Source organism: Corvus moneduloides, chromosome 1 (genome assembly GCF_009650955.1).
Source record: "Corvus moneduloides isolate bCorMon1 chromosome 1, bCorMon1.pri, whole genome shotgun sequence".
NCBI lineage: Eukaryota > Metazoa > Chordata > Aves > Passeriformes > Corvidae > Corvus > Corvus moneduloides.
In genome coordinates, this window is record NC_045476.1 from 53,298,191 (window position 1) to 53,325,640 (window position 27,450).

A 27,450-nucleotide genomic window follows, 5' to 3' on the forward strand; every position below is an offset into this window, starting at 1 on the left:
GTTGTGTACTTTTGTAAATACTTTGTACAGCAGAAAATTTTGCATCTTTACAGACTTTGTTGAAATACACGACATAGCAACGTATTTGTTCAGTTTTCATTCTACACATCCAGAAATCACATTAAGGTTGACTGCATTACTTAAAATGTGCTGAATACCCATTTTATACAATGGATGCAAATGCAGATGCAGCTCTGTCAGGAAGGACACCATGGCTGAGAAGCACTGATGGGTGAAATTGAAGCAGGTGAGTTGGCAGAAGCACATGGGGGTCCTGTCAGTAGTGCAGCACTACTTGGGCAGCTTGGTAGGTGTGAGTATTAACAGTGGTTTGATACACAGCCATTATCTGCAGCATGTCCAGGGCCCCTGGGGGCTGCTCATGCTGCTGACAACAGAAGCAAAAGTGGCAGTGAGTACCTTGGCCTTCTCTGTATCTTCTCTCAGCAGGTCCTCTGCCCCACTCAGCTGTGGTGCATATTTTTCCCTAGTCTTCCTGTTGCTGATGATCTCTTTGTTTCCCTTCACCTTCCTTGCCACATTCCACTTCATTTGGGCTTTGCCTTTCCTAACCCCACCTGTGTGTGCTTGGATGTTGCATCTCCCCAGGTGGCCTGCTCTTGCTTCCACCTGTTGTATGCTGCTTTTTCATGTCCAGTCAGGAGCTCCTTGTTCATGCTTCCATGCCTTCTGTCACCTCTGCTTGCTTTTCTGTGTGTAGCCATAGACCATTCTTAAACCTGGAAGAGATGGTTCTTGAACATCCTCCAGCTCTCCTGGGCCTTTCTATGGTCTCCCATAGGCAACCGCAGGGAGATGCCTGTGCAAGGCAAGCTCTGTTCTGTAGGTCCAGGGTTGGGATCCTGCATTCAGTTCAGGGTTTTTTTTCCTTTCCCCTTACAAATGTAGTGTCTGGTGCAATGCTGTAGAGAAACCTGGATGACTGAAAGAGCTGTAGTAGAGGGCAGCAGCAGGAGATCTCACTGTGTAGTTTCCTTTTATTCAGATGTCAGTCTTTGACTGTGTCTTTTGAATGGGCAAAACTCAATTTCCCTTCATTTAAATAGGTGAGAAAGGAAATCTGATTCCAAACATCAGAATAGGTAAAAAGTTTTCCTTTGCAAAAGGTACAAATTAAGACTTGATGCTGTGATTGTCCTGTAAGTGTTTAGGATTTGCAATTTCAGTTAACAGTGAATGAAAGGAAGGGCTTAAAATGGGTTCTTAACATCGTTTCAGGCTGGAATAGCTGTTGATTAATGAAAGACAACATGAATTTCAACACCTTTTCTCTTCCCAAAACGTGGTACTCGAAAATACTGCCTGTATTTGAAGGATGAGAGTAGCCAAGAGCCTGCTGGACAATTCACAGGGAAAGGGATGTGTGGAAATATTACAGGCAATTAGTAACCAGTTACAGAAATTACATTTGTTCCTACAGACTTCACAGCTGGTTGCTTGCACTGAGCTTGTAATAGTTGTTTTTCATGTTAATTTGGCTCTGTATTAAAGATGACTTCAGTATGGGGGTTTTCTCCCAGCCCACAGCTGCCAGGTAATAAATACACCTGCTAAGTCAGGGCAGTGGGAAGAATGTCACTGTGAGACTGCAGAAGCCTTTGTGAAACAAGCCTTCACGTTGCACGGCGCTCGCTTCGTTAACTTGATTCCTAAAATAAGGTTGTGTTTAATCATCTGTTACTCTACATGTGCAGGGACAATACAGACATTTAATGGCGCAGAAGGACTTGTGGAAGTCAGTCTGAGTCACACAGCACTTCTGACAAGCTGCCTGCTTGTTGTTCTCATCAGTAGTGCTGACTAATACTGGCTGTCCTCCACACAGACTTGCTTGGTCTGGAGTATGATGGTAGGTTTTGGTACTGTGAGAGGGCACTTCTCAGAGGTGAGAAGAAATGTCAGCTTCTGCCTCCACAACACACAACAAATAAATGAAGGTGGGTCACATGTTGGCATAAGAAGTCCTTGATGTGGATACCATTTCTGCAGTACAAATAGTCAACCAGAATAATGAATATTCAGTGCTTTCTCTGGAAAGATACTTTCTTTGTGCATGAAATCTTAGAATCACAGAATGGTTTGGGTTGGAAAGGACTTGAAAGATCATCTGGTTTCAGTTCCCTTGCCATGGGCAGGAATGCCACCCAGTAAACCAGGTTGCTCAGAGCCCCATCCAACCTGGCTTTGGAGACTTCCAGGGATGAGGCATCCACAACTTCTCTGGGCAACCTGTTCCAGTCCCTCACCACCCTCTCAGTAAGGAAGTTTTTCCTAATATCTAATGTAAACTTACTCTCAGTTTGAATCCATTAACCCTTATCTCATTACGTGCTCTTGTCAGTCATCTTAGATTTCACTGTATCACTGAATATCACTCATTTAAAATTACATACAAAACATATGTATGTATATACACATTTTACACATCACATTTTACACATAATGTGTTCAGCTATCAAGGTATGGAGATTGTAGAACTGTCATGGAGACTGCTGGAGCTGGCAAAGGCTTGGACCAGCACTGGTGTTGATGACCTAGGATACTATCTAAAGTAGGTGTAGCTGTGCACTGAAAGGTTGTATTGTCACTGGTATATTTTCCTCATAGTTTTATCTGCCAAGAGTAAATTGATGCGAGTTTAAATTGTAAAGGCTCTTGAAAGAATTCCTTGAAGATGTTTCATTTTTTAAAAAAATCACAATACTCCTCTATTTTTTCCTTTTGCTTTTTTAGTTGTGAAAATGCATTGTGCTTTCATTATTGTTAATAACCTGCAGTTCAGACTTCACTAATAATTGGGAGGGAATCAGGGTAGTATTATATATGGTAACATTTTGTGAACCAACTGTCATACCAAATGTCATCTTTCAGCAGACTGTCTTGCCCCTAAAATTTTGGTGTTTAAGAAATCTACTATAATGAATCAGTAGAAATACATTCACAAAGTAACAGCATTGATGTTTCCTAGGAAATTGTTTACTTGTTAGTTCACTGGGATTTATATTCCTCATTTCAGCTGTTAGAAAATACCAATCCAGCTGCTCTTTAGTGAAACTACTGATTCCATCCCTCCCTGTATTGACTGGAGAAAGATACAGGCACTGTCAAACCGATTCAGAACATCCTGAGCTAGGAAAATCCTTTCTGACACCCCTGAGGTGTTTATCCCATCTCTTCCTCCCTTCTCATCCTGAACAACTGGCTTAGCATTGCTGCCTTCCTACTGATTCTGACTGAATTGAATCCCTATGTTCCCTTTCTTGCTGAATTAAGCCAAAAGAAGCTTTAGCACAGCATCAGTGGTTTCAGAAGAGCTCTGAATGTCAGCAGCTGTCCCCTTTGCTAAAGGCCTTACAAGCAGGCAGATGTCTAGGAAGAATAGATCTGGTTTAGTGGTTCTCTGGCCAGGCTGTAAAAATCAGCTTGAAATTATGTGGACAGGTGCTGGGATTTAAGATTCAAACTGCATCTGTTCAGATTATGTGACTAATCACAAAGTAGTTGCATTTTCAACCATTTTCAAATGTCTAAAGTAGGGAAGGAGGAAAGAAATAGAGCACAAATCTCTTTATATCATTCTCATTTCTGCTATTCTTGTTTTATGATCCCACTTAAAAGTATGTAATACCTTTACTAGCTTTTGAATTTTAAGGTAGAATAACATCAAGGCTGTTAAAGCTTCCTTACAACTGGATGATACATATTCAGCTCTAGCTGAGTCTTCTGACAAATCTTGATTCTTAAGTATTTGGGTTGGGAAAGAACTCCTTGACTCCCTTGCATGCTGTATCAAATTCATAACTTTAAGCTGTCTTGGTTATCCATGAGAACTTGCTTTTTTGTGCTGCCAGCATAGGAAGCCATGCTACAAAAACATTGAACAATTTCTGCTAGTTCCCTGCTTTGGCATTACTACACAAAATAAAACGTGCTTATGGATGAATAGGAAATTACTGAGCAATGGATTTCTCCAAGATCCACACTGTATGACCCACCTTTTTCATAAAACCTGGCATGTGTGATACGTACTGCAGCACGATATGTGTGCCCCATTCTCGATGAATGTCAGGGTGTCACTGTACCTTAGGAGCAGTACTGGGTAAAAAAGGGTGATGGTTCGGAGCACAAAGAGTTTTGATGCATTCTGGTAATGGTGAGATGAGCAACTTCTTAAATACACCAACAAAATTAGTTACTAGGTAGATCTACTTATAAGGTACTCGATGCCGTAATTCAATTTCAGGCAGAAAAGCAGCCCCTTGGAAGAATCTTGATTTGCTCTTGAGATATTGAACAGTTTTAATAAGCCTTGACATTCAGTACCACGTTCACAATCCCTGTAATTATTCCTTCCTACTCCAATAAGAGTAGGCAGTGTACAGCACAAGTGCTGAGGGATAGTTCTGTTTCATGCTTGAAAGGAGGAATGTGTCATACAAAGCACACTTTGTACTGAGCTGTGGGAAAAGAGGTGAATGGGAGGCGAAACCAGAAGCTTTAAGAGCAGTTCAAAATGTCGCTTCCTCTCTGCCTGTCTCTGGGGGCACTTCTGAATGAATGAAGAAACTGCACAAAATGAGACACACACAAAGCTGGGAGAGCTTTTGGAAGAAATCTCTTCTCCCGTGGCTCCCACCTGACTGCAAGGGCAGGTATCTTCCCATCAGGCAGAGCTTGTGCTAGGCATTCTGCCCCTTCCCTGCCTCTGCTTCCTTCTTGGAGAGGAAGCGAAGTGCTGGAACTACCACAGTAACAAATACAGGGAATTTAGTCCTGAAAACAACCTACCACGGGACTAGGAGAGCATTTGTGGGCAGCACTGGTGGCTGCACTCTTCTACATAGGTGTAAGTGGTGATGATTTTCTTGTTGTGCTTTGCTGTCAAGAAATGCATAACTGGTACCTTTTGGAAAGCAAAAAATGAAATGCTCAAAGAAAAAGGACACAGTCTGTGGCATTTGCCACCTTTAGAAGGAGAGGAATCTTGTATGGAAAGTTGGCACTGAACATAAAATTAATTTAAGGAATATACTTGAGCACCCGTAAGGAACTGAATGAAGAGGGAGCAGAAGAGAAGGTCCAGTCTAGTGGGGTCAGAAAGTCTTTGTGGTGAACTACTGCTAGAAGAAAAAGCGGAATTCAACTTCTGTAAAGGAAATTAAAACGTAAGTACAGACTCCTTCACTATAAAAAGAGAACAAGGGAAAAAACACGAAGTGGGAGGAGCAGGAAGCAAATGTAAGAAAGTATTTTCCAGAAGATTGACATTGCCACCCCGTGGCCTGTCAGTACAAGGATGGAGTGATGCACATCCAAAGGCCAAAGGTGTTCCTGCGGTCAGTGTCACTCACCGCTGCCTCTCGGAAATGCCAGTGGGAGGTCGGGCATCCCGGGCAGTGCCCAGCCTGAGCTGTGCATCATTCCCTCCGCAGGCACCACGGTGACCCCACAGCTTCCCTTACGTGGCACCACGCTCTGAACAGAGGGGACTCTTTATGCCAGGAAGAACAATCTGGTGACTCACAAGGTCAGTGCTGGTCTGCTCTCAGTTATCACAGCACATAACATTTCCTTGAGGTTTAAGCAAACGTAATAGAAATCTCTATGTGGTTTGTGGGACTGTGCTACACAAAGTACTTGCATTAACCTTTTTCTGTGTGGCTTTCATTGCCTGAATGGATGACATGAAGCTCAGCAGGGTTACAGTCCTGAAGGCACTTTGTGGGTCCTTTTGTCAGAAGCCTGATCTGACTTGACCACTTTTGCTTTAGTTTTTCAGTATCTGCTCAGTAGGCAAATTATTAGCTAGCATAAACTCCTCTCCAGCCTTGCCAGTCACCTCCTCTAACCTCTACACTATTCTGGCAGCCAAATCAAAATGCAAGTCAAAAAAACCACCCTATTAGGGAATGTGAGCAGACCACCATATGGAAAACAGAAGAAAGTAAAAAAGGAGGTTCAGGGTGCCTTGGCATATATATGCAGTGCAAAGAAAAGGAAACAGCATGAGAGAAAATACTGACTTGTTCAACAGCAAATGTGAGACACCTGGATCATTTTTCACACAGGTACACATCTTCGTAGGTGTGCACATGACTGTCATCAACTGAACTCATCCCAACCATATTTCTTGGGAAAATTTTCTGCAGAGAAAGTTATCTAAAAGTTGACTGAATTATCTGAAAAACTACATGGAATTCTATGAGAACATGTGATAGAAGAGAAATACTGGTTAGGTAAATAATAAAACAGATAAACCCTAACTTTTTATAAGCTACTGCATTGTATAGATGAAATGAGAGTTTTGCTGTCATAGTTGATCTGTGCTAATTACAGCAATTATAATACTTGCAGAGAAGGAAATTTGTGAAAAGTATATTAAATGTTCAGCACTCAGCTGCTTGTCAGCTGAAAGGAAGGCAAGTTAATTGGATGTAACAGTCAATCCTCTTTCTGTTGTTAATCAGTGGTTAATTATAATGTGCAGCTACATGGCCATATGTCACTTGCTGTGGCACAAGAGTAATGTGTCACATTATTGATCACTGCACTGGAGGAGCTGAGAGCTGCTATACCCCTGTGCTAAATGCCTTACAGAGAGGTGAGTGCTTTCAATGTTGCATAAAATCAATCTTCATTCAAAGTGTAGGAATTAAAATTAGGCCATATATCCTACCAGAATCTAACATACATTCAGTATATTCTATTAGTCTGATTTTTGAATGGTAAATAGTTGTAAAAAAGTCATTTTTTTATCATTGAGGTTGGAAAGAACCTTTCAGATCATCGAATCCAACCACTGACCTAACACTGCCAAGCCCACCACCAAACCGCGTTCCCAGGTGCCACATCTACGTGTCTTAAGTACTTCCAGGGATAGTGACTCCAGCCCTTCCCTGGACAGCCTGTTCCAATGCTTGACAACCCTTTCAGGGAAGAAATTTTTTCTAATATCTGATCTAAACCTCCCCTGACACAACTTGAGGCCATTTCCTCTTGTCTTGTCACTTGTCACCTGAGAGAAGAGACTGGCCTCCACCTTTGCTCTGGAGAGCAATGAAGTTCCCTCTGAGCTTCATTTTCTCCAGGCTAAACACCCCAATGTTGCTCAGCTGCCCCTTCTAAGATTTGTGTTTTAGACCTCTCACCAGCTTCATTACCCTTCTTTGGACTGAAAACCAAAATAAAATAGATGAAGTGGCAGAAAGATCTAGGAGTAGGCACAATTACTGAGAAGAGAGCTATTGCCAAGTGCAATTTTTCTGTAGGCTTCTTGAAACTAGCACAGCTGTCCCAAACTGATTTAATGTTCCTGGGTATCTGGAAATTGACTACTTTTAATCTGTAACAGCTTTGTCCACTAAAAAATGCAGAGTTGTCTGAAGGACTGCTTTTCTTAAAAGTTTGTTGTCCATTTGATAGTTTACTTGTGCCTGCTCTAAAATACCGCTTAGAAACCAAGCATGGTTTTCAAATTAGCGTCCCATAGAAATCGATCCTCTGTCTCTCCTGTCCTGATGGATTTTCAGGCTCCAGGGCTGGCCTGTGTAGGTGCAGATACCACACATGAGCGTGGGAATGAAGACAAAGCCTTAAACCTCAGAGGCCAAGTGTTGGGTACAGCAGAGTCCAAAACCGTAACCTGCAGCTCCTGGAACTGGAGATAACGGCATAGTTATCACAATTAAAAAAAAATAGTAAGGAATATGCACTAGAATATACTGCCAGATATTACTCTAACTTTCCCCTGAGTAAGCACTTTTAATCTGTGAGGATCAAGCAGAATCCAACAATGTGTATGAGGTAAGAAGAGCAGTACAGCATGGGAGAGAAGGTGGCTTAATGAAGCTGGTCAGGCTAACAGTGAAAGGGAGGCACTTTCCAACACAGATCCATTATGTCTTCCATTCTGCTTCAGGTAGCTCAGTGCTGGACATGGGATGCAAAAATGTCATGTTTTCTGATGGCAGGAAAACCATTATTAGTCCAGTTCACTAGACTGTGCAGACTGTAGCCGGTGTGTTTAATCTTTCTCCTGTAATAACTAAATAAAAAAGTGAGAAACATGGTGAAAAGGGGAGTTGAGTATTTACAACATTTAATTGTTTGAAGGTGAGGAAGTATCCACCTACCCTTACTTATAGGAGAAAGGATGCTACTTAAACATTTATCTATCCACTTGTGTCTGGAAAACAGGGAGTTGGGTATCTACCTGAATATCTGCATGCACTTACACTGAGGACTCCGAAGCAGGGATAAAAAATTAAAGGAAGATTAAAGGGTAATTATTGCTTTGCCCATTTAGACTAGAGCCTTTGATGTCACATCCTCCTTATGACAGCTGCAGCCAGAAAGGCTTGCTCCAAAAGGAGAGCACAGCATTGTTCTGATTTCAATAGATCAGATACAGTGTTGCTTTCTTCTGTCACTATTCACAGCACTTCATGGGAGGCTCCAGCATCCTTTCAAAATATTTCCACTTGCCTGGAATGAAGGTGGATGTTCTGTATTCTATCAGCAAACATCTTGACTTCTGAATTCAGTAAGAGCGGCAGTGTTGATGCCAGTGAGAGCAGAATGTCCTCCTTCATCTTAGACTGTTTTTTTATTGCACCCACTTTAAACTTCCTTTTTTAGGTCCACAGTTTCCTAAAAGAACATCACTTGCATGCAGATTATTATTTGAAAGTCAATGTCTTCCAAATTTGTTTTTTTCAGGCCAACATTGAGCTACCTCATGGAACCAGAGCTTTCGACACACAAGCTCTGAGCTTCTGTAGTGGCCTGCTGTTTGGTCCTACATCTTTAGTGCTGTGGCTCTGGTTCTTGGAGCATCCAGAGAAGTCACCTTTCAGCCATATGGTGTCTGCTCAAAAGGTGTATCAGTCATGTGTGCCTCTATGGTGTAAGAGCCCTCTCTAATTTGACTGAACTTTAGGTTGCTCCCCCTCACCTTGGGCCTCTTAGGAACACACGAGCAGAAAAGCAGAAAATTCTGGGCCTCTCTGCTCCAAACGGCCAAGGTGAATGGCATTTCTGAGAGGCACTTTTACTTCTCAAAGTGCAGAAATCTCTCCAAGAGCTGGGATTTACTCAAACACCAGACTGTCTGGGGCAGCATGCCCAGAAATGTTGGCATTTGAGTTGAAAATGTAAGTGTTTATACATCCCACTTCCTGCATTTGTCTGTGTAGTTATGGTATGGATCTGCTTTTTCAGGCAGAAACAAAAATACCATTCCACCTTTTCCCTTTTACTCAGATGGTGTTTTGCAATGTACGAAATAAGGAGTCCCTCTGCATAAGGAACCATAAACTACCATTTATGATGCCTGTGAAGGAGGGAAATGGAATATCTCTGTAGAAGAGTCAAAAAAGACACGACAGCACTGATACCACTGGCAGCCAACACAGACATCACAGTGTTACAGCTTGAGGTAAATGGAATTTGTCCTCTTTGCATGATGCACTGCGTCTTTTCAGATAAGAGAGTCTTCTAACAGTGTTTATCAGACTTTTCACCTTTCCTCTGTCTTAACAGAAACTCAGCTGCCCTGAGGTGAGTGAGAACAAACCAGAGTTTCTGACAGTAGTGCAAACCTGCCTCTGGAGGAAGGGAACCTATCCCACTAATTAAAGGTATTCCATAGTTTAGGTGTCAAGGCATTTATTCCATAATTTCAGTTTCTTCTCACTGGGTTGGTCAGGGCAGATAGTGTTGCTTACTGAACAGCATTGTGTTTTTTCTAATGGTTTGTATTTCACCTGCCAGACCTAATCATGACCTTGCAATCAGAGAAACACTTGCCATCTATACAGGGCTGGGAGGGAGCATGATGTTTTCTTACACAGAAATGCCAGAATTTTAAAATGATCTGTTCCTAAATGGGACTCCTACAAGGAAAGCATGTCGGAAACCCTAGTATGTGCCTTTTTCATTGTTTGTCTATGTGTTGTATATAACATATATAGAAGGAAATTATCTCAGGTTGGATGGGACTTTGAGGAGCCTGGTCTAGTGGAAGGTGTCCCTGCCTATGGCAGAGGGGTTGGAACTAGGAAATCTATAAAGTTCCTTCCAACCCAAACCGTTCTATGATTCCATGATCCTATTCCATCTCCTGTCCACTCCTGACAGCTTCCAAAGACTGTGCATGCACCTGCATTCTGCCCTCATGGTCAAAGATCTGCCCATGACTGTTTTTGTATCACCGTCACACAAACTTCACAAGACAGCTGTTAGAGGTGCCAGTCTGTTTCAGTTAGCTCCCTTCAGATTCCTCTCTTGCAATTAGTCAACAAAAGCAGTATTTAACATGTACCTATATCAGCAGATGATAGAGCACCCTTTCCGTCCATAGCCAGAATAACACACCAAACCTTTTCCTCGGCTTGTGCCTTATCTGGGAGATTTGATAGTCTGAGCTTCACTTGCAAGTGATGCCTGGGCCAGCCTCTTTGCATCGTACTTCTATGCAGGCAGGTTCATGGGGCTTTTTTTTAGGGTTTTCCAATGAGCTTCCTTATTTTTTAATGAAAATGTTTATGTGATGGCTTCAAAACAGCTGTTACACAGCTGAATGAGAGCTCAGTACATTTTGGCAGTGGCTCACGCACCTCTTTTTTCGAGCTCCTGGTTATTGCCTTGCTGCCTACTATGGAGCTGCAGCAGAACTGAGACTGAGCACTTGTGGTGTGGCTGAATTACTGTCAGTACCCAGTGCCTGGCTGCTTTCACAGCTTAATGAAACTTCAGCAGTGTAATTTTGAAGCTCTGTAATTTAGTAATGCCTGCATTAAGACTCCTTATCCTTGAAGATGATCTAGAAAGTGGATCATTCATTTGTGCTGGGTTCCTGTGACCTGTCTTGCCTGGCAAGTCAGAAGTTGATGTTGTTGGCTATGAGCATGGAAGTCCTAAGCACCTCCAGTGGAGCAGCTTTTGTTGTCACCACAGGCTAGGCTGGACATCTTCCAGTCAGGTCATTTCCTTCCTCCAGCAGGTCTTGGTAGTCAACATGACTGAGAGTATCCCTCAGGTCACCTACCCTGGTCCAGCTGTGTGAGGGAGCAAATTGGGTTTAAACCTATTTTTGCACATCACTTTTTTTACGCCCCAAATACATAACTTATTGCCTGGCAGATAAAATTCTTAGCAAACCAGGCTTTCCCCCTCTCCAGTGCTCATTTTTTGATTTGAGTGCCAAATATACATGAAGGCAGAAGCTTGGCAAGCCTTCTAGCATTGATTGTAAGAGAAAAAAAATACAGAGCGAATTTCTGTTCTTGAGCTCTATAAATCTAGAGGCACTCCAGAGAAGACACTTACGAGATTGTGCTGGATTGAAGACATTTTAGATAGAAAATCCAGTTCGTGATGTCAAAAATGATAAAACATTTGAATGTTTGGACACAAACTTAGTGTCTCAAAGACTTCACACTAATCAGGCCTTTGGTTAGCATTGCCAGGCACTGATCTCTAAGTACCATCAATTCCTTACAGCACCTGCCCTCTTTCCCTTCAGTTGCTGGGAGGGAGCAGCTCTGTTATTCAGTGCTGAGCATGCCACCAGTCCCTGCTAAATTAGCAAGTGTAACATTCTCAAGACATTTAGAAAGACTGGCTCAAGGTTACAGCAGAGGCCAACTGGTTGGGGAGCTACCAGTAGACATTCTGCAAAAGTCTGATCTGAATTTGAAAGAATAAATATATAATTGTGTCAGAACAAACGTGATACATGTCTAAGATTAAATACAGCCAGCTCCCAGGTAACATCTGATTAGAAAAGGCTTTTGCAGTACTTAACACAAGGACTTTGAGCCTCACTGACATCTGTCTGACAAGGTAAATGGACATACATATTACAGCTTATTTTAGTGTTACTATGGTGAGGGAGAAGGACAAAGATATTTATTTCTCCATGAGGTTTTTACCGGGAAGTGCAAAGGACCATACAGTCTGCTGCCCTAATCTCATCATTAATAGAAGTTGATATGTGAACCCTATCAAAGCTTGTGAAAGAAAACACATCCAAATCTCCCTTTCTGCATGCTACAGCCCAGCCTCATTGTAACTGAGCCCTTCTAGAAGTCTCCTTCTCTGGCACTACAGATCCAGAATAGTGCGGGGTGTTGGAAGGCATTATTCAAGTGTCCCACCAACTCTGACTCATACTGTGACTCTGGCTAAGTCCATATTGTCCTTGTATCAGGCTGACACATAATTTCCTCATTTTTATTGTTCCAGGACTTACAGCAGACTTTTTCAGCCTTCCTCCTTCATTTTCTTTCCAACCCTTTGTTTTTCATGTGGCTTTCCATGGAGTAATTTCTTTCTTATCAATAACTAATCAACTATGATTCGATAATTGCTTTAGTGCATGGGTTTCCTCAAAGATGTTTAAATTCCATGTCAAGAAATGCTGTACAAACTCCCTCTGTGTTGGGCAAACCAGCCATTTGGAAAAGCTATAGGAGGAAATGATCATCTATATACTCGTAGATAAATTGCCACAGAGTTTGTTACTACGCCACATCTAGGAAGGAATGCAAGAGTTAGAGCAAGTCATGAGCATCTCTGTCCCTCTGTCTGTGGGGGAGTTAAGATATGGTCCTCAACAAGAATGACTGCTCATTTGTGTAACAGTGGGAAATTGATGTAACAGAGGAATCAGGGTGAGAAAGCTCAGTGTGAGATCTTATGAAAGGGGAGAAGGTATTTATTTACAGAATCTTTAAGCAACTTGATTTCATGCACTCACACTCATTTTGCTGTAGTTAATTCTCTGACACTCGTATATTCTTAATCACCAAATCGTAGAGTTCCAGAGGCCTGACCAGGATTCCTTGAGCTTGACAGAAAGGAACAGGGATGCTGCTGCCACGCCCTCACTACAAGCCCTTGACTAGGGACAACAAAATGGTTTCTGGACCAATCTGTCATTTCCCTTAGGAGGCATCAGCTGGTATGTGGTCACCTTTTACCACAGAATCCTGTTTACTTTTTTCTCCATATACGATTAGAGAATGCTGCCCATTGCTTGTTTTTCCCTGTTTTCAACACATGTGTTTTCCAGGCAGGATAACAGGAAAGGCAAGGCATGCCTGACGCTGCAGCCTTGGTACCATCCTCCTGGGATCAGGATCCTGGGTCTGTTGCTGACAGGTCATCTGTGTCGTGGCTGTTTTCAAAGTGCAGATCTTTGGCCTTGACATAAGCAGAGCAATTCCTTAATTTTTCCGCTGGGAATGGTTTTCTGTGTTAACAAGTGTCCATCCTGTTAACCCTCTGTTCTGCTGTTCCTGCTGGTGCTTTCACACATTTTCATTCATTCTTAATTCACATCATCCTTCGCTTTGCTGTTACAAATCTCTACAACTGCTGTAGACATTCCTGATGCCCTTTTATTAGAATTCATAATCTCTCTAAAATACCTAATTTAATGCCCCTCCCCAGTCTTTGACAGCACACAGATGAATGCTCTGCTGAAATGTAAATGGAGCTTGTAAATGTAATATATCATACTTGGTGAAAGAAACTCTAAAATTTGGGGACACACACACTATATGTGCTGAAGCACAGACTTCTTGAAATGCTGAAATATGTGTGAAATAATGAAAACACTGAGGTGGCCAATATAAACAGCTTTAAAAATAACAAAATTATGCCTGCCAAAATAGTAATGGAAAACTGATAGTCTGTATTTCCCATGACATGCTGGAAGATTTGAACACACTGCTCCCACTGATGTCATGAAGTTACTGCTCTAAATTTACTGTTAGTAGGAGAAAACCAAGCTGTTCCTGGTTTAATATCTTTTCGCTTGTTCCCAGCAATAGAAGGGTTATTGCTGACAGGAGGCAAAATGCTGACTCTACTTAAAACCTTGAAGCTGAGGTTTGCTACTCCTGACCAGTGCTGCGTATGAAGTTGAGTTAGCAGTCAGTGTTTGGTGTGCATGAGACCTTTTGAAATGTGGGATAGCACAGTGAAGTCACTAATTAGTCTTTTGCAGCTGGTTATTAAAAGCCAGTGCTAATCAACTGCAAACTGACCAGTAGGAGCTTGCATGCTCCTGGCTTTCAGCATTTTTTTAGCTACTCACTATTATTTGAAAGTAGAATCTTAAAGCCCATTCTGTTAGTAACCTTGTTCTTCTTTCGTATCTCATTTAATTTGTGACACCGAGGCTAAAATGTGTTTCTGATGTCAGTGACTTGTGACACGGATGCAGGTAAATGGGACAGCCTGAGAACTCCAGCTGTATTAAGGGGAGAACAAAATTGCAGATGTATGATACCGTACCTTAGAGAGAACAGAACTTTACTGATCTAGCAGTTTACTCTATGAGTTCTAATGCAGAGGAATGTTTTCTAGGGACAGGTATTTGGTCACCCGAGAGCACTGGAAGTTGCAATGCTGGATTTATTAGAGTTGGAGATAAACCAAATTTTGCACAAGCTGGAACTTGCAGGTTTTATCCTAATGCTGCGATCCAATAAAAAAATGGAAGTTAAATGTGGTTAAGATGCCACAGAAGAATGCAGTAAGAGATGCCACACACTGTCCTATGTACAATCTTAATGCAGAATCCTTGTTCTTGATTTAGCATGCAAACATACAGCCACAGTCTGTGTCAGTTTTTGTAACCACACACTTTCTGTCTTTTTCAGAGCTTGGACTGGACTCTGGTACAGCACTCACCACAACTGTACATTGTACAGAATTACATAAAAACCATTTTTAAAAAAAATTTGTTGGGGAAATCGGAATCAGAAAATTCAGGACTATCTGTTCCTGCCTCTACTATAGAACTCCTATGTATCAACCTAATTACTCCAATCAAAGTGCTCCTAATTTTCTAATGTCAAATATTTGCTAGGTCATTCTAGGGAGCTGAAACACTGAGGACTTCCATGTGGCAGCTGAAGTTTGACTATATGTATCTATACATACTTCCTCAGAAATGGTGCTGGTATTGACATCCAAGCTGGCTCACTTTCAACTAATTCTGATAAACCTGCAGTGTTATGTACATTTATATACAAATAATGTGTAAGTGTCTATACACATGTACATTGAATCATAGAATTGCCTGGGTAGAAAGGAACCTTAAAAGACCATCTCGTTCCAACCCCCTGCCATGTGCAGGGACACTTTTCACTAAACCAGGTTACTCAGAGCCCCATCCAACCTGGCCTTGAACACTTCCAGGGATGGGGCATCCACAACTTCTCTGGGCAAACTACTCCAGTGCCTCACCACCCTCACAGCAAAGAATTTTTTCCTAATATCTGATGTATGTTGTCAGTTTGAATCCATTCCCTCTTGTTCTGTCACTACATGCTTGTGTATTAAGTCCCTCTCCATCTTTCCTGTAGGCTCCCTTCAGGTGCTGAAAGGCCACCATTAGGTCACCCTGAAGCCTTCTCTTCTCCAGGCTGAACAATCCCAATTCTCTCAATCTTTCCTTGTAGGAGATGTGTTATATCCCTCTAAATTATCTTGGTGGACTCCCCTGGACTTGCTCCAACAGGTTCATGTCCTTCCTGCACTGATGACCCCAGAGCTGGATGCTGTACACATATGTGTGTGAGCTGCAGGATTTTCAGAATGAAAACAAGCTAGTTTGGGTACCAATAGCATTCCTGTGGTAAGCACAATCTTCCCTGTCAGTTATAAACCAATTCTTTCATGACAGGGGCACTAGAACTTGCCAGGTAGCTAGTGAGAAATATTTTTGCCTTGGTGTTTTCTTCAGCCTTCAGAAGTGCTGGTTACTATGCAAGTGCTGAAGGCCTCCTCTGTCAACTGAGTATGCCTTACTGAGAAGGAAGAATACAACCTTATCAGAAAATTGATTAGATGTGTTTGCCTAGGACTCCTATGTTACAGTAAGATGCCCATGAAATGACCATGGAAAAACAGTTTTATTCAGTGCACTTGAAGTGAAACAAACAGTAGTTTAGAAAAGGCACTGTAGCCATTGGGCCATTACACAGCAAACATGGCAAGTACTGAATTTACTATAAAAGCATCCACCAACCAGAGAAGCAGAAAGAAGAAAAATATGAACAGCCCTCCCCACCAGCCCCCAGTGTGAACAAGGTTAAGAAGCATTTGTGCAAATGGATATATTTCTGGCTTGGAGCCAACTGGGGAGAGAAAGCAATTGCTATAGATAGAATCCCAGAAAGTGTAACAGAAGTTGCAGCAGGCTGTTGGAGGCTGAAGTATGTCAAGAATGAGATTAGCAATTAGTAATTCCAGGGACCTTTAAGTGCAGTCTGCTCACAGGTAGCAGACTTCACAGAATTCTAAACATGGAAGCAATTGCTGGTATTCTTCTACTACTTGTAAGTAAGTAAGTATAAACATTTTTGATTTATTAAGAGAAGGATACTTCAACACACATTTAAGGGTCCTGGCCACTTGAGAGCAGCAGGCTTTAAATTCCACAGATGTAGAAGTATCTTTTCCCTGTCATTAGAACTCTTGCCTCTGAAGGAACGTTACCAGAGGAACTGATCTTGATCAAATACAAATTTTATACATGGCATATTCCAATTTTTTTAATCCAGAACTAAGTTCACTTTTCCAATAAAATACTATTGCATTTTTTTTTTTTTTTTTTGCACAGGCACACAACAACATCATGTTCTCTATTCAGACAGTACATACATCTATCCCTTTGTTTCCATGTAAAGAAATATAGGGACAGGCTTTTGGCCAATCTGCCTATAGCAACAGCTGCTGCTCTAATACAGTTATTTTGCGTTATCTGTAACGCCCTCTGTAACTCAGTTGGGCCTGCTCAGCACAACAAACACAACTGTACATAACAATGATGTGTTTCTGAGGTAGTAATATCTTCACTGCTCTTAAATCACTAATTTTTTGAACATTTCACACATCTATTACAAATAAAAGGGGAAGTTGGGTACAAACAAAATATACACCATCTAGGATTAGTTAAAGAGAAGATCATTACGGAGGTAGAGGTGTAAATCTGTGAAGCTAACAGGAGGCCAAACCTATCATACCCCCAAACCTCAGATTTATTTGCCCCTAATAATGGTTAACAGTTTTCAGCAATGTATAATTAGGGATGAATAAAATAAGTTTGACACTGGAAACCACATTTCTCAAAGCAGCAGTTTCAGTTAATTGAATCGTTATCTTTCTTGCTTCGTCTTGAGCTAAGGCATCCAGTGGTTTACTATAAAATGAGCCTGTATACGAATGCCTTCAATTAGTGGAGAGTTAATGTTCTGCAAAAAAGCAAATAACCCTTTTCCCTTTTGAGATAATTGCATATTCAGGCCTCTGTGAATTATGAAAAGTGATGACTATTTGGAAGTGACAACTTTTTGTGAGGTGTACAATTACACGAGGTATAAAAAGAAATCACCAAGAAGCTTAAAGTGGCCTTTTGTATAATATATTCTTACAAACCTTCACACTGCACTTAAAAATGTGTGAAGACAACACATTACACATAACAAGAGTCAGACACAGGCTATCACAAAGGTTTTGGAAAGACTACAACCTAACTTAATGACTAACAAGTGTGCCTAAAACTGCAGAGTACTTGTTTTAATAATCAAAAACTACTTTAAAGCAGATCTTCAGGCATTTGATCTGACTGCCACTCATCTTCTTGGGAAGAATATTCTTCTAAAGATCTACAACCTGACTGTCATGTTGCCAGCTATTTAATCAGTGTAAGCTCCTCAGTCTCCACAATTTGGGCCGCTAGCAATCATTTCCATAAAGTTTGCAAGAGTTCAAATAGTTTATGTGTGCAAAGCACTGGATTAGATCTCAGAAATCTGGATTTTGTTTCTGTAAATCACCCAGATGGGTAGTCTGCAAGGTTACCACTTTATTCCTCAGTTTCTTCATCTGTAAAATGGGGATAATTATATTCCCTAGCTTTTAAAAAACATTTCAAGATATACATGGTTAATGATTAAGCAGTGTGGATAATCCCTGATGAGTAACACACAGCTGCTCATACACACTTATTCACTTTCGTATTAACGTCTTTATTTAAATTTTCGCAAAACACTCATTTTGTCAAACAGTAACTGCAAAGAAGCTTTTATCCAGCACAAGTGTAATTAGAATAGTAAAGTAGTGATGAGACTTTGAGCTCAAGGGACTATCTGGTATTTTAAGTTCAAGTAACTGCAGTAGCAAAAAGGGTTTCCAATTCAAGTCTGCCCTCTGCTGGCTTTAGCAGAACACTCCTAATAAATTTTGGATCAATAGTGTCTTTCTGTAATGAAGTGAAGGAACTAAATTAATAGAGGCTGAAACATTTATTAATTGACACCCTTATTCAGCATTTATAAAATTTTTGTAATAGTAGTTGAATGATTTGTAATTTTTTTTTTAAGTCCCATCTAGGCTCCCTGTCAGATTCATGTTCTTCAGGACTTCAGAAGTCCATCACCATATCATCCATGTTAGAGTTGCTGGAACTAAAATACAACATGGGAAGTAACATTCTGCATGTGGCTTTAAAGAAATGTAATAAAAAAACTGCAGAAAAAATATTTTGCTTGATACAATTAATGACTCTAATAGATAGTGCTGTATGTATTAGTCAAGTACTAATGCCCTAAAAGAGACCAGGATCAGTCCAGTCTAGTACTCCGTCACTAAAAGCGACCTGTCCCCTTAAAATATGAGAGGAAAAAAGCAGACTATTTACTACTGTGTTTATTTTAGAAAGAATCTTCCATCACAAATACCACACACAAATAACTCATGTCTTAACTCAGGACGACTCATTTTCCTTTCTATTTTTAAAATAGGAAGGTAATTGGGGTGTGGGGAGCTATCTTACTCATACTTACTCACACAGATTCACCTAGAGTGATTTCAACCCCAAGGTGACACTGGTATCTGAAATACAAAATCTGCATCATTACATGCTGGATGATGTGATGGAGCTGAAAAGCCCCAGGTTTATGTATCTTGTCATCTTCATGCTTTGTTACACGTAACGGCATTTAATCTCTTGTGACTGCTACCTAAATCTAAAATAAAGGAGTACAATATTGCTTCCTCAGATGTGTACTTAATATACACTTGAAAAAAAGGGAAAAAATGAAATTATTACAGAATGGCATTTTATTTGGACCCTTTAAATGCTTGGAAATCAGGGTTAGATTCACAGCCTGTGCCAAATTTGCCTAACAGACTTTATAAAGCAGAACATAAGGAACTTTCACAAGTTCCTTGAATGTCCTCTGCATCTGCTAAAATTCTTGCTTAGATGGTTCTCATTCAAAAATGAAACCTTTAGGAGGCCATTAACATTTTACAAGAAGCAGTGAAAGGCACACAACTAATCTGCCATTATGGGTTTGAAGTCGGTTTGTTTGTTTGTTGATTTTTCTTTTTTTTTTTTTTTCTCCCTCTAGGGAGGAAGCTATGGAAAAAACTACTGAAATCTCATTAATCACTCTAGTACCTACTGCTACAAATCACCCTCTTAAACTGGACTCCAAAAAAACCAGCATCTAAAATGCAGTTGTTCTGCAGTTCTAGGAGACTAAGGTTTGAGATTTTTAATAATCCTAACTGAAAAGCAGCAGCATTGATTGAAACACTGATAGGTATTTCCCTGAAAGGTCATTTGTTTTCTGTGCAATAGTGGAAAGAGTCTTAGATGAACTTAGAGGCATGTGAATCAGGCTGTCAATATATAGAGAAGACACACTTGTGTGTCTACTTGACAATGTTTTGAAGTTAGTAAAATCTAAAAACATTTGTCTGGGCTAAATATGGCATGCAAATACACTAAAATAGACAAAGTATGGACAGAAATTATGCATGAAAGGCAAAAGGGAAGCATTTTAAGAGACTAAATTTTATTTTAATAGAAGAGTAAAAACTTCATTAACCATGAGTTGCACTTCATTTAATCTTGATAGCACCAGATGAGACTTGGAAAGGAAGAAAAGAGCTTTGCTTGATCGCCTTCTGGTATCTAGGAAAGGCCTTAATTACTCCTCGTTATAATACTAAATTACTGATTCTAATCTTCCATGTGCTGAAGATCTCAAAGAATTTTCAGTGAAATCTGAACTACTGAAATGCAAAAACTAAAGACAGACATAAATGTTAATACTTTTGTCCATACTGGCTGAATTTCCAAATTCTGAAAGGCAGCTCTTGCTGCAGTGTCACCTTCAGCAGGAAGCTCAGGCAGCACAGCCTGAAGGGGCTTGGCCGGAGGAGGTGTGAACTGCTCCTCACCTTGTTGGTCGTGGTTAGGCCCTGCTGAATTAGGAACGTGACAAAGGTTTGTCCTTAAGTTTCTGAAGTCAATTCACCCAAAGTGAACAATGAAGATAAATTCATACTTATGTCCAGTTAAACTAAATAATTAGTTCTACGTTTAGATATACTACGAATTATTCAGTTTGTACATATACACGACACATTTCCTTTGTTGACTGGGCAATCTTATTCAAGATCTGAAAATACACATATTTTTACCTTTCCTTTTATGCTCTGGACTCTATAGTTTGTATTACAAATTGTTAAGAACTATTATAATTACAACACTAAAACCTAGACTATGCTATGCTTCAAATTCTATTGAAATGAAAGCTATACTAAATTAAAATTTATTTTACACGTTGAAAAAAATCTTAAGTTTCAACAAACACACTTCTTGTTTTGGAAGGTACAACAAAAAAGAATACTTAAGGATATACACAATAACTGAAACTACATATAATTTATTTAACTGGGACTGAAGTCAAAACTGGCAAACTGGCAAAAAACCCACATAGACCTGTTTCACATCCACCTGGCATATTTCAACTCAGAGGTTCTTCTTTTTGCTTTACTACGTGTTTTCTCTTAGCTTATAACCAGAGTTAATTAGTAACTTGTTGTATACATTTATCTTGCAAAATCTGAGAGTGCATCCAAAAGCTCAATTGTAAATCAGTGAAGAGAGTACTGTGCATCAATCAGTTCTATTTTCAAGTATTTCACTGTCAGAAAAAATTGTTTCAGCAGCATGTTTATTTTTTGTAGTTGGATGCTAAGGAAGACTATTACAACACTCATTGAAGAGAGAAAGAGGAATATGACTTCTAGTTACAATTATAATTTTTCAAATGCTGCAATTCTATGTTCTGTATCAGAGAGAAGTGTTTCATTTTCACATGCAATGCTGTCAACTGATTGCAAATACTTACATTATCAGTTTCACAGTTGTTTCACCACAATATAATTTACTAAGGTCAGAATTGGTATAAAGGCAAGTATACAAGCTTTTGAAAATTCAGAACATATTGTTTTCCTCATCTTGTTTAAATCATAGTAAAAATTTGCCTAAAATAAGCATCTTTTAAGTCCTTTAAAACTTTATAGATGTGTGCTGTTAAAACAACATATTCTTCAGCAACAAAAATCTATCTGAGATCTGTTGACAAAGGAAAGGTTTACATTAAAATATATTTAGAGGAATATCCTCCTAGAGTTACCAAAACTTTTGCTGCTCAGCTGCTAAAAAAAGAGCTTAATTTAAAAACAACAAATGAGTAAATATGGGTATTAGTTTTGGCCTCAGAAAATCCTTTTATCCATCAGATTTTTGCGTATCACTGAAAGTTTGTAAGGAATCAGATTATTGTTTTCATCCTTGGCCAAGTACTGCAATCATAAAAACATGAAGAACTGTTGTGTCTGTAGAAAAACTAAGGTAAAAAGTAGCAGTATCTCTAAGTGTAACACTTAATTTTCATTATTAAGTAAAGATGGGGAGAATGGGAAAGTCATGCTTCAAACAACACTACAGTTGTGAAGCAGGTAATATTCAATTTTTAAGCATCTCAACAGTTCTTCTCAGAGGTCTCTAAAAGCATTTAATGAGGTTCTTTCAATGCTGTCTCACCTCAGACTGCTGTTCCTCCTCCCCTGGCCTCAGAAGCTGTAATGAAAAATAATGAGATTATAACTTCATGTTACCACTCAGTTTTGGTTTATTTTAAAATAAATTGTACAGTTACTGTATTGAATATACAAAATTACTACACTTTGCTTTTTGTTCCTGCCACTCTGATCATTCCACTAATTTTCTAGACAGGCATCTGTTGTGGTTTAACCCCGGCCAGCAGTCAAACCCCACACAGCTGCCTGCTCACTATGCCTCACAAACACTGGGATCAGGGAGAGAATCGGAAAGAAAACTCGAGGGTTGAGATAAAGACAGTTTAATAGGGAAAGTAAAAGCTGTGCATGCAAGCAAAGCCAAACAAGGAATTCATTCACTGCTGCCCATGGGCAGGCAGGTGTTCAGCCATTTCCAGGAGAGCAGAGCCCCATCATATCTAACAGTTACTTGGGAAGACAAACACCATCACTCCATACATCCCTCCCTTCCTGCTTCTTCCCCCCACTTTATATACTGAGCATGATGTCACTTGGTCTGGAATATCCCTTTGGTCAGTTGGGGTCACCTGTCCTGGCTGTGTCTCTCCCCAGCTTCTCATGCACCCCCTGTCCCCCCACCAGCGTTACAGTATGAAAAGCAGAAAAGGCCTGGGCTCTGTGCAAGCTCTGCTCAGCAATAACAAAAACATCTCTGTGTCCTCAACCCTGTGTTCAGCACAAATCCAAAACACAGCCCCATACCAGCCACTGGGAAGAAAATTACTATTACCGCAGGCCTGGGCCCTAGGGTCTATCACCGTGTCCCGCAGCCATAGGGAAGAGAAGAGAGGATCCAGCAGGCAGGAATTGTGCAGCAAGATTGATCTATTTAATGATTTTACAAACTCTTCTATAGACTTTTTTCTTCATAGTCTAATTGGACAAAGGATCAGCCACCCCTTGGGGGTGATTGGCTAAAATCCTAAAACATCCATTGTCAAAATATTTTTCTACTATACCATAAACAAGACTTTTCAAGGTTGCAGGTATTTGGTTGTTTACATAACTCTGCTACCTCTTCTGTGAGAGAGAAAAGTCTCTCACGGACTTAGAAAATAGCAAGAAAATCCTTGCTAGCAGCATTTTTGTATCTACAAATTACCTCAGCTGAAACAAGCACAGCATCTGGCAATATCACTTTTCTTGGAAATATCCCGTATCAGACAGTGACCAGAATACATCCAACAAGTATCATACAGAAATTCATATGAAGAAGATCCTAATTTGGACAGAATTTTTTTATATGTATTACAACTCTGCATTCCAAGCATGTTTTGAAACTATGCTAAATGCAAGAACTCAAATATACTCACCCCCAAGGAATCTAGGTCTCAGTAACATTCAGGTGATATTTTCTAATTCTGGTTATTTTGCACATGACCTAATTGGATAGCCTAAGTCTTTTCTATTTTGAAAAGTTTCCATTTCTAGTAGTAGTTTCCATTTATCTTTGTCTCTTCTTGTCTTTGTGAAATGAAAAGGAGCATTTCCCAAATCAGTGGTACTGCAGAGGAGCAGGGATTTATTAGACTAAATGAATAGGAATACTAAAATGGAATGGAAGGATCATCATTATTAGGCGACAATAAAAATTGGAAGTTTAGTCGTAACAATGAAGTGAAATAGAATGCCTAGTCATAATATACTACCGTTTTTACTGACATTGTAAAGATACAGCCTGCAGTGGAAATCTGCTGAAGAGCTCTTCCTTATGTTCTTGTGCTATTTATACTGATTTATGGTATAATCCTAAAGTATGAAACTTCAATAAAGCTTTAGAGCTATGAAATTCTTTAACCTGAAAGGTACCCTTTGCACTCAAAAAGACAAATTAAAGCCATCTGACCAAGTGACATTATTTCCCTGAACCTGACACTTCAGTGATTCAGTCATGTCTATAAGAATTTCAGTTCTCTCATTTACCCATAAAAATGGAAATATTTTGCCATTGTACAATGAGTATTAGTGATATTTATTTGCTGTGAAAACACTTGTAGAATTACTGCTAATCGAGTTAACAGAACAGTAGGGATTCATGTTCTTGTTGTCCCGGTTGAAACCTCTGCAATTTTGTTTCTGATTTTATTGTTATTGCTGATCACATGAAGCTACAAGGCAAAAGAAATTCAAAGAGATTTGGTTTTTTGCAACAAAAGACTTTCAGCATCTATGGTATCACTAAATTTCTTTTGTCACTCCAGCAACTGCAGCTCTTGCTCTTCTTATTTAATGGATACACCATTCCAAGTGGTTTTGTCTTCATTATCAGCCACAAGAAAAAAATCAAATAAAATCAAAATCCTTCATGGAAGTGTTACCACAATAAATTGCAAACATGAATACTCATACCACACCCATAAAATCCCACTTCTGTCTTCTCCAGGCAGTCTCTACGCCATCTTACGGTACCCATTTCTTTGGGTATTAGGTTTTCTCCCTTCACGACAGCTCATTGTTTCATGCCCCACCACAAGCATCTTTGCTTTTAGGGGCTAGTTGTCAATATTTAAATTATGTGAATAGTGCTGTCCCATGAACTTCCAGGAAGGATGACTGCTGCTCTCATTCCCCCTTTGTCAGAGTCAGTAGATCACCAAAGGACTGCTAAGCTCTCAGACCCCCTAACATCCTAGGTGACATAGGAGCCAAATAAAGGCATGGAAAACTTCTGGAGTCAGTACAACCATTTACTGTTTTATATTTTGTTGTGGAGGTTTTGTGGGTTTGTTGGTTGGTTGGTTAGTTGGGGTCTTCTGGTGCAAATATGATATGTTGGACAGTATGAGACTATGGATGTGTGTTACGATGAAATAAGTGCTCTTCTCCAGTCACTTTTCTTAGCTTACAGACATCCTTTCACAGCTTCAGTATGTAAGATAATGTAAATCTAGACCAGCAACTACACAGAATCAACACTGGTTTATCTGCATACCAAACACACACCTTTGGGCTCTTCTAGCACTGATTTTGTTTGTGAGAAAACAGGCAAAGAAATACTAACTTTCTTGCTATTAATTTCCTGGCTTCTGTAGTTAAATCAATGAAATAACCTACAAGCTTTTAGTCAAACATTCAAATTGGCAGACGTGAAGAAAAAAGGCTAATGTTCTGTGCTCTGAAAATTATTCATTGACTCAATGTGTGAAGGGAAGAAGAGAAAGATCTGGTACATGTGGCACACTTTGGTGAGTATCCTTTCTCAAGAACATCCACAATAATTATATGCACTGTGTCACACGTGATACTGCTAAACCAATTTTCAAAGGAGACAGAGCTGTTCAATCCTTCAGATAAGGCAATTTGTACATTCGACCTTCTGAATCCCACTACAATTACAGGAAGGAAAATACCTTTTGAATTTAATTCCACTACAGTGGGTCATTATTTTACTGCAATATTTTTGAGAGATTATTAACAAGCTGTGTGCTGTAATGAACAGTTGGCTTTGTATGTTTAGAAAGAACAAGCTGTAACAGAAACCACAGTGTGGAAACAGATCCTACGTGGCCTCATCTACAAAAAAAACCAAAACAATTTAATACAAACTGCTAGAAAATAGGTTCTTTACTGCAAGTAAAAAAAGCAGGTTCAGTGGTTTGAGTTCTCTTCTGAGTATGACAAGCCATTACTGATTAATGAATGTGCCTCTTGCACTACACTGGCTCAGAGCAAGAGTAAATTTGTTATGTTCAATGTTTGTACAATTCCACTTATATGTACTAATTTGCAAACTTTGACAACAGTGATATACCAAAAAAATTGAAATCCATCACAAACTTGTGGATAGAAAGACTTGTTTTCTCAATTTCCAATTAGAATTCCCAGAATTTCCCCCCAAAAGGCATATTCCTTTGGGAAAGGTATAGGCTCAGAGTCCTGTGAACTTCATACTGATGTTCATGATGAATACAGACAGCACTGGTGCCTAACCTTTCCTCAGGGATAAGCTATTCAGTTTATAAAGGAGACACTCACAAACTCTATGCCTCTACTTTACTTGTCAGATATCACTAAATATGTGTCAGTCATATGACAAGAAATACTGGTGTACCCCACATTTAATGTGTACAGAAGCACAGGGCACTTGGACTGGTGTACAACAGGAAAGGCTGTGCACTCTGTGACATGACTGCACGTTTGTGCCATGACATCACCAAAATATTCTTCCACCCCCTCCACTTTATTCACAGACTATGGCAAAAGCAAGCCATTGGGCTGCCAGAATGCCTCATGTTGCCTGCAGTTTGCTACCCACCTGTACCTGGAGAGCAAGCAGTGAGCTAAAAGCTCCTTTTTTTATCATGCTGGAATGGCAGAGCAGGCATCCATACACTGGAAGAGGAAATAGGATATCTGCGTAAGTGATATTTATTGTATCCCTGAATTCTTTCTCGTCTCTAAAAAGCACAGACCTGCTGTTATTCTTAATGTGACAAAACGGCTACAGAACTTCAAGTAAATGCTGCAGGCAAACCAATATATAACATGCAGAACCTTGCTATAGGTAGCAGACATGATGTAGCCGGATGGTGTTAAATGCTGCAGCTGCACTAGTAAACCTGAAGACCTGCACGTGGCCTGGATCTGGCATTACAGCAAAAGGCAGGAGGCTACCTAAGAAAGAATGAAAACATGGTAGTAACTGGTTGAGTCAATGGCACAGAAACTATGCAGCAAGATGTCATGTAAGTTGCGTGAAACAAATAGTAGCTTGGTGGTTAGGGCTCTGCAAGGACAGAGACCACTCATTTATTAGTCAAAAAAGAAAGTGCCTCAGTGCTTATCCGGGCTCTGAGGTTTGTAAGGACAACAAGCTCCAAGCGCTGTACTGGCAGTTTCTAGGTATCAGCTCTCTCCCCATATTTCTAGTCAAGTTTCCACTCCCTGAACTCCTTGTTTCCATGGACTGAATACACCACACAGCCTGGTATCAAAGAATATTCTGAGTTGAAAGGGACCCACAAGGATCATCGAAGTCCAACTCCTGGCCCTGCACAGGACACCCCAGGAGTCACACCATGTGCCTGAGAGCGTTGTTCAAACACTTCTTGAACTCTGTCAGGCTGGTGCTGTGACCACTTCCCTGGGGAGCCTGTTCCAGTGCACAACCACCCTCTGGGTGAAGAACCTTTTCCTGATACCTAAACCTAAACCTTCCCTGACACGGCCTCATGGAGAGCTTCATTTAGAGGCATTTCCAGTTTCCTCCAGAAACACCATCTCTACCCTTCACTTACCAAAGGCACTTCCCACCCTCCAGAGGCGGCGTGCACGCAACACCTCGAGAGCTCCGGGGAAGAAACAAGCACAAGAGTGCGGCAGAACCCAAGGCGGGCGAAGAAGACCCACAGCATTTGTAGCCCCGCGCCCCCTCACAGCCCCGCTGGGCCGATCCCGCTGCCGACCCCTCAGCCCGCGGCGCTGGCAGGCGGGCGCAGGTCACCCCACGGCCGCCATTTCTTCGGC

At 40.4% G+C, this 27,450-nt stretch overlaps 2 long non-coding RNA genes and 1 other non-coding gene across 5 annotated transcripts; 1 reads left to right on the plus strand and 2 right to left on the minus strand.

The window, feature by feature from the left end:
* Positions 1-5,327: 5,327 nt before the first annotated feature.
* On the plus strand, positions 5,328-13,903 carry LOC116444473. The gene is made up of 4 exons (XR_004240335.1): positions 5,328-5,548; positions 9,283-9,457; positions 9,562-9,659; positions 12,841-13,903. It is a non-coding gene; the product is annotated as an uncharacterized LOC116444473 (long non-coding RNA).
* A 4,144-nt stretch (positions 13,904-18,047) lies between these two features.
* On the minus strand, positions 18,048-27,444 carry LOC116444462. Of its 3 annotated transcripts, none has more exons than XR_004240330.1 (4): positions 27,222-27,444; positions 26,240-26,316; positions 21,947-21,982; positions 18,048-20,316 (listed from the first exon to the last, which is right to left on the minus strand). It is a non-coding gene; the product is annotated as an uncharacterized LOC116444462 (long non-coding RNA). The 3 variants fall into 3 exon arrangements; XR_004240331.1 differs by having other exon boundaries at positions 18,048-21,475; positions 27,222-27,406; XR_004240327.1 differs by having other exon boundaries at positions 18,048-21,982; positions 27,222-27,438.
* On the minus strand, positions 21,614-21,701 carry LOC116436113. Its single transcript, XR_004236955.1, has one exon. It is a non-coding gene; the product is annotated as a small nucleolar RNA SNORD93 (small nucleolar RNA).
* Positions 27,445-27,450: the final 6 nt, after the last annotated feature.